The sequence below is a fragment of the Alligator sinensis genome, unplaced genomic scaffold (genome assembly GCF_000455745.1).
Source record: "Alligator sinensis unplaced genomic scaffold, ASM45574v1 scaffold678_1, whole genome shotgun sequence".
NCBI classification, from domain to species: Eukaryota; Metazoa; Chordata; order Crocodylia; family Alligatoridae; genus Alligator; species Alligator sinensis.
Window position 1 is genome coordinate 628,323 of NW_005842006.1, and position 7,467 is coordinate 635,789.

Below are 7,467 nucleotides of genomic sequence, written 5' to 3' on the forward strand. Positions count from 1 at the left end.
GCTGCCCACTTCCCCCCAGGTCGAATATGACCCGTCCACCACCACCCTCTAAGTAAGACCCTTCAGCCAATTAGCAATCCATCTGACTGTGTAGGCATTGATGCCACAGTCACCTAGTTTTTTAATGAGGATGGGGTGGGAGACAGTGTCAAAGGCCTTGCTGAAGTCCAGAAAGACTACATCCACGGCGACATCTGCATCCAATGCTTTTGTGATCTGATTGTAAAAGGCAATCAGGTTGGTCTGACATGACCTGCCCCTAATGAAACCGTGCTGGTTGCACTTGAGCATCATCCCCGATGCCGGCCCATCACAGATGTGCTCCTTGATGATCTTCTCAAAGAGTTTCCCCAGGATTGAGGTAACACTGACGGGCCTATAGTTGCCCGGGTCCTCCCTCCTCCCTTTTTTAAACACATTGGCTATCTTCCAATCATCTGGCACCTGGCCCGTGCACCGCGAGCGCTCGTAAAGCCGTGCCAAGGGCCCTGCAATAACCCCTAATAGCTCCCTCAACACCCTGGGGTGGAGAGCATCTGGACCTGCTGATTTGAACAGGTCCAGCCCCTCCAGAAGCTCTCTAACCCAGTCCTCCTCAACCTTAGGTCTGGAGGCGTTCCCCTCGAGTCCGTCTTGAATCACGGTGGGGGAGTCCCGGTCCCTGCACAAGAAAACGGTGGTGAAGAATTTGTTAAAGAGCTCTGCCTTCTCCTCTGGCGCAACCACCAGATTGCCCAGCGTATCTTGCAGGGGCCCCACATTTCCTGGCGCCTTCTTCATCCTCCCGATATATTTGAAAAAGGACTTTTTATTATCTTTGATGAAATGAAGCAGTTTCCTGCTCCTGGGATGAGTGTTTTAAACACTACCCCTTTAAGTTGCTCTCTAATTCACCTATTCACCTGAATAGTTATTGTGTTTGATTTTCTCTTAAATGTCTACAAGGCAGCTGATTACTTTTAAAAAAACAGACTGGATGGATCGATGGATAGATCAATATTTTGGCATGGGTAAGAATGTCATTAACCCTTCAGTGTGAAGATGTGTTGAAAGTTTGTGGTTGGTGTCTCTAGTGGGTTATGGAATAGAGAAAATCCCACACAATTTACTGATTCGTTTTGATGCACTGGCTGGGGGAGTAGTTAGCTGATTGCACGATTTTCACAATGATTACACACTTAATTTATACAACACAATTTTATTTTAAAACTCTTTGCTACGTATATAACACTGCTTAGCTTTAAGAAACACCACAAACATTAAGAACACAATAATTACATATATCAGAAACAATGCTCCAAATGCACTTCCTTCCCAAACAATGCTATAAGAATTAGTGTTACAAAAACAACTACAATTACAACTAAAAGTTAAATTTGAATCAATACTGTTATTTTTCATAATATACTTACAATCCTAGAATTCCGAGAAGCCAAATACCAAAATATGGTTTCATTCCTCAGTAGTACGATTTAATGGGTTGGCCTCAGTAGTACGGTTCAATAGGCTGGCCTCAGCAATACGATTCAATGAGCTGGGCTCACCAGTGATAGGACTACGTCCCCTTCCTTCAGTCCCTTTCGGGCGCTCCGCGGCTTCAGCGTGAACTAAGAGATTCGTGTTCACGGAGAGGCTTGATTAGGCGATCAATCTAATCAGAACTTATACTTGCGATTCTTCCTTCGTTGTTCTGCAAGTGAAGTCACCTCCAAATTGGGACAGTAAGTTACAGGTTTTTATTGCGTGAGCTGCCGTCATCGGGCTCCTCCTACTCAATTCATTATAACTCCCAAATTTGGGCTCGGATCTTACTCAACAGAAATTAACTTTGTTGAGCATTTTTAAATTATTCTTGGGGAGACTTCCATATCACTGTAAATACTCTTTTCTTTTTACCAGTCTGGTTAAAAGGCCCCAGGCTTTGATTTCTCGGAATTTAGGACATTTACTTTCTTTGTAAAAAACTTCTAAAGGTACAATTTAGATTAAGGTTTTAGGCGAAGTCAGGACATTTCGCACGTAGCTCCAAAACAATGAGCTAGATAAGGAGATAGATCCTATCTTCTTCCTGAAACTGGCTAATGGGCAACCTTTACAAACATTCAAACTATTTCATTCAATATGACAGTTGGGTGTGAGTTTGAAGAACCAGGCAAGACTTGAAGGAGTGTGACAAAAGTTGTGGCTTCTCGTGTGTGTGTGTGCGCGCGCACAAGTGTCTGGTACAGGGACAGCTTTAGGCAGAAAGGTGTTGAACTAAAAAACAAAGTAGACCCAGTGCTTGGTGTGCCATCATTTGAAGCCTTTGTTATTTTTTCCTGAAGAGTTTATCCTTAGCTATGCAAATCTCTACACCATTTCTTTTTATCTTAAAAATCTTATGAAAAATTAATAGCTTTTCATAGTATCATAAATTTGGAGAACAATTACTTTTAAGTCCAATTCTTTCTTCTCTATGAAAAAGCAATCCTTTGACACCATAATGATATATTTATTTCCTATCTGAATTTATAAAATATGCCCTGGGGGCAGGTTAAAAAGTTTCTCCAACTTTTTGAAATGAGTCCTTCCTTTAATAGTATTTTGAGCTTCTTATGAATCTTGAGTGATTGGGGGGGAGCCACTGTGGGAGTCCAAGGTTAGTGTGGTCCATAGGATGCAAATGCAGCGTTCTCATGTAATGAGAAAGGAAACTGCTGACGTTTCCCTCTCAGCCTTCCTGGAGGGATTACAGCACTTTGTGCATGGAAAAGGGCAAGGAACTGCAGTTGGCTGACAAATCTAAGGGCATTTTAGTAATCTGGTGCAATCCCTAGAGCAGGGGTGTCAAACTCATGCAGCCCTGTGGCTCAGATGAGGGTCAGTGCGTTGGTCATGAGCCAGACCTGGGCTGACCGTCTGTGCCATGTGCAGCATCTGCAGTGCCTGGTCCAGCCTGTGTGCTGCATGCGGCCCACAGGCTGCACCCAGCTCCATGGGTGCTGCATGCAAGGGTCTGGGGTGTAAGTGGCATGAGGCACCCCACAAGACTGGTCCTGTGCACTGGCTCCAGGGCATGTCTGGACTGGGCCTCAGGCTATCCATGAGCACTGGAGCCAGTGTGAAGGGCCAGTTCATCTGGCCACTGCATGCAGCTCATATCCCAGACCCCCTGTGTTGCATGTAGTGCCTGGTCCATTCCCAGTGCATGCTGCATGCACAGCAAGCCTCAGGACCAGTGCGTGCTGCACACAGGACACAGGGCTGACTGGCTGCATGTGCTGCACGAGGCCAGCTTGGGGATTGTTTTCCATGTGGTGTCCACCGGCCCAATCCTGTGTGCTGATTCTGGCACAGCCTGATTCAGATCGGCTCCAGAGCCAGGATGCAGGTCTGGTGAGAGGCCATGTGGAAGGGCATGCTCTGGACCCAAGCCCTGTGCTGCATGTAGCACTTGTGTTAGTTCCAGCCAGTGAACTGCAAGCAGTGCATGGGGCCCATGTCAGCATGTCACGTGGTGCACAGGCTGGATCTAAGACCCATGGATTGATCATACAGTTACATGGGCTGGAGCCAGCCTGTGGGCTTTGTTTGACATCCCTGTCCTCGATGGTAGCCAGTGCCTCTACAAATGAGCAATCTGTTGGAGCTGACTGAACAGGCTTGTTCAGATTCAGAATGGCTTTTGCAGTCAGCTGTGGCTTGCTTTTTTTTTTTTTTTTTTTTTTTTTTTATTTTTTTTTTTTTCCCTTTTTTTTTTTTATGATTCCCTGATTTATCTTACTGTATTTTCAGCTTGCCTCTGGGGCCTGGAAGCTTAGGTAGAAGAAAATGTTTTTGCTACAAAGTATCTGAGAATTGGGTGGAATTTTGCTGACAGGAAACAAGGTGGTTTGATGTTCATCTACATGGTTTGATATTACTCTAAACCTTGGGCTTCTTGTGCTATGAATTGCTGGATTTCCCCCCCTACCCTCCACATTACAGGTATTGCGCAGTTACCTTTTAAGACCAGCTACGCATGCAAAGTATTTAGCACATGATGAAAGCTCCAACCAGCTCTAAAGTTAGATCTCAAAAATTTATACTAACTTTATTGCTGGTTGCTATCAAACTTTAATTTGCACATGTAGCAGGGTCTCTCCTGTGGCTGGGAGCCCTGTCAGCTGACTCCAGCCTCAGGGGTGCACCATGCCCAATGTGAAACCCCTGGGCCCAGGGACTGCAAAGATCCTCAAGGCTTGTGGTTGCATGAACCTCCCACCCCCGGCCTACAAGCACAGCCAGGACTGAGAGCTCCATCAGGTCCCTGCAGCTGGGAGTCCACTCAGCAAAGGGGGCTCCCAGGTGTGGGAGCCTGCTTCTTCCTGATGCAGAGGGAGCCCAGGGTCAGGCTTCCCCTACACCAGGAATAAGGTGTGATTAGATCTTGTGGTGGGAGAAAACTCCTTGGAGTTCATTGTCTAGCTGCATAGGGACCAGACAACGCGGGTAAAGAATTGACTGCAGTTTATTTGCTCGAGCAATGACCATTAAGCCAGCAAAAAGGCAAAATGGCCCCCCCCTAAAGGGTGGGGCGTTCTTTTATACTTTTTACAACAAGGCAAGACTACAGGGTTAACAAAAAGCAATACTTGGGCGGTGCTTCACAGATCTTCAGAACAGCATACTTCTATTAAGCTGAACTAGCACTTTCTAAAAGCTAAAAGTTAAGTAACAGTAACGTTACGATAGGTTAGCAAAAACTTGCACAGTAGTAGATGCTTCTTAAGGACACAATCACTATACTTAGAACAATGGCTTCTTTGTCTTAGCTTGTTCCTTGCTGTAGCTGATTTTACGGCACACCAGACACAGATTCACTTGCTGCATTTTACTCAGAAAATGGTTAACACAGTTAAAATGATTACTTAACATAAGCAAAGGCTTAGCTATCATTCTGCCTTGTGGTCAGCAACATTGCTAGGCCACAGGTCATGCCTTATATTCAGCTGTAAAGCTAATACTACTTAATAATCTAAATTATTGTTAACCTAACAGTATGCTATCAGAAAACTATTTTATTTCGGGGTAATAACAAACATGTTGACTACAATCTAGTATGCATGGTATAGCAGGAGGCAGGACTGTGTGAATCATGCATTAGATCCAATTGTGTAGAGGGCCCTTGAAATGGAAAGGCATACTTGATGAACAATGCCATCCACTTTCCAAGGCAGAGTGTAGTTTTCACATGAAGAATATGTGAAGAGCTGGGCTGGCGGAGTGTGGACACTGCTTTGGCTTTCATTTTGGAACCTGATGCTGCTACCCTGATTTATATGTGAAACCAAGTGAACAGCAGGTGTTACTGCATTGCCCAATTTTGAGCTGTGGCTTTGATGCCTCCTGATGACAGGCAATGTGATGGCCTAGAATCTGAATTCAGTGGGAATATTCTGTACTCAGCAAGTGAAATATAATGCACTATGGCATGCAAAACCAGCATAGTGGGGACTGTCTTGATCTGCTTTCTACAGGTGCAAATTCTAGGAGCACATACAGTACTAACTGCAACAGTTTTGTTTGCAGTTGTTGTCTATTTATTTTCCTGAAACCTCTGCAAACATTAAATGAAGAAAATGTGTTGGCTGAATGGCCTTGTGATTCTCTTTGAAATAACTGTTTCTTTTTCTAGTTGTAATGTGGTATTTAAGTGATGCCACAAGCAGCATTGTTTTGTTCATTATATGGTGTTTAACAGATCTTAAGAGTTGGGGAGAGAGTCCCTTGGGGTATTACTGACTTGGATGCTTATGCTTTGCAGCTCTTAGGAGTAGTGAGCTGACCAGTGAAGCAATTTTGTGCTGAGGTTTTTTCTTTTTCTTTTTTCCCTCTCAATATAAATTCATTGCAGGCCTAAGGGTCAAGACTCATGCTATCTGCTTTTTACTGTGCAACACATACTGGCAATTGCTAGAGGTAAACAAAGGGAATTGAGCACCCTGGGCCTTGCCTGCTTGTATGAAACCTATTTGACTTCAGTAGAGTTGTGAGCATGTAGGTGAGAACAGAGGTAGGTCTGGCACTGGGAACCTGACCAGTTCTTTGCAGCATGATGTGACTTTGGGATTGCTAAGTCTTCTGGACATGGTGGCCTTTTGCCTAGTATTACTTGGCAGTCTGTTCCTGTAATTCCCAGCACTGGTTGGCAATGGTGACTCTCAGAACTGGCTTGGACACTTGGTGATCTCCTTTGGCCAAAGCCAGAGTTCACTCTGTTTCACAGGTAGGGCCCTGAACTCTTGCTTGTGACTACTGCGCTATAGATGAGCAGCTATGGATTCCTAAGTCAATTGGGTCCCAAAGTTGCTAGGTACCTAACTCCCCTGGATTGTCAAATTCCACAACATCTGCATCTTTAGGTGCCTAAATAACTCTTAAAGTCTGACCCTTAAACAGTTTTAAAATTTCTCCACAACCTTTTGTTTTAGAGCCTGTTCTAGGCCCAGACCTTTGGAGAAGGGCCAAAGGCACAGATTCTGAACAACTTACTATGAGATGAAGAGGCAGCAGTTTTTTGTGCATTAACTGCTCTGTGGTAAGTGCCCGTGATCAGACTCATAACCTAGGGTAAATGAAAGCTGAAGTGCAGTGTCTCGCACATCTTTCATTAACTCAGTAGCCATGGGCTAGCTTTCATTTATGGTGTGGTAGGAACCTGCACACTAGCAGTCACTGTGGAGCAGCAGATGTATTAAAGCCCTGCTCCTTTTTTAGCTGTGGTTAACTGTTCCTATGTCCATATCCACAAAGCCACACAGTTTACTGTGTGAGGTTGCACTAGGATCCATTTATGACCTTGCTATAGCCATCAGCATGGTTGAGCTATGCACTGCCCACAGAGCCTATAGAGAAGTGCATTGCACTAGATCAGGGTGCTCCAACTTCTGGGTGTCTGGGGGCTGTTCGCCCCCTGGGTAAATGGGCTTCTGTGGCTCCCCTCATCACTGTAGGGGCTGTCCAGTGCCCGCTTCCCCCCACCCCTCCACGGATGCACAATGTCAACGTAGGTAGGCCAGCTTCCTTCTTTCCCCCCGCCCCTATCCCAGCTATGCATGCTGTGTAGGCTGCCTCATACACCACCCTACTCACTGCCAAGTGCACAGACCAGGCAGGCAGCTTGGCAACCTTTGCTGCATGTACTGCTTGTAAGATGTTTGGACAGGAGCAACTGTGGGGAGTGGTGCCTGGGCAGGAGTCTGCAGGCTGCATACTAATCCTTTGGAAGCTGCATGAAGCCCACAGGTCACCATGGACAGTCCTGCACTAGACTAAAACTGGTTACAAAAGGGTGGAATTATTTCACTTTGGAAAAAGGCTGTTCCATTAATATTAAAATGTTCCATGGGAAAATGTCATTTCAATAAAAACCTTGGGACAATTGAAAATCAAAACAGAGTATTTTGACTTTATAGTTTAAATTATTTGACATTGCCAACATGTTTC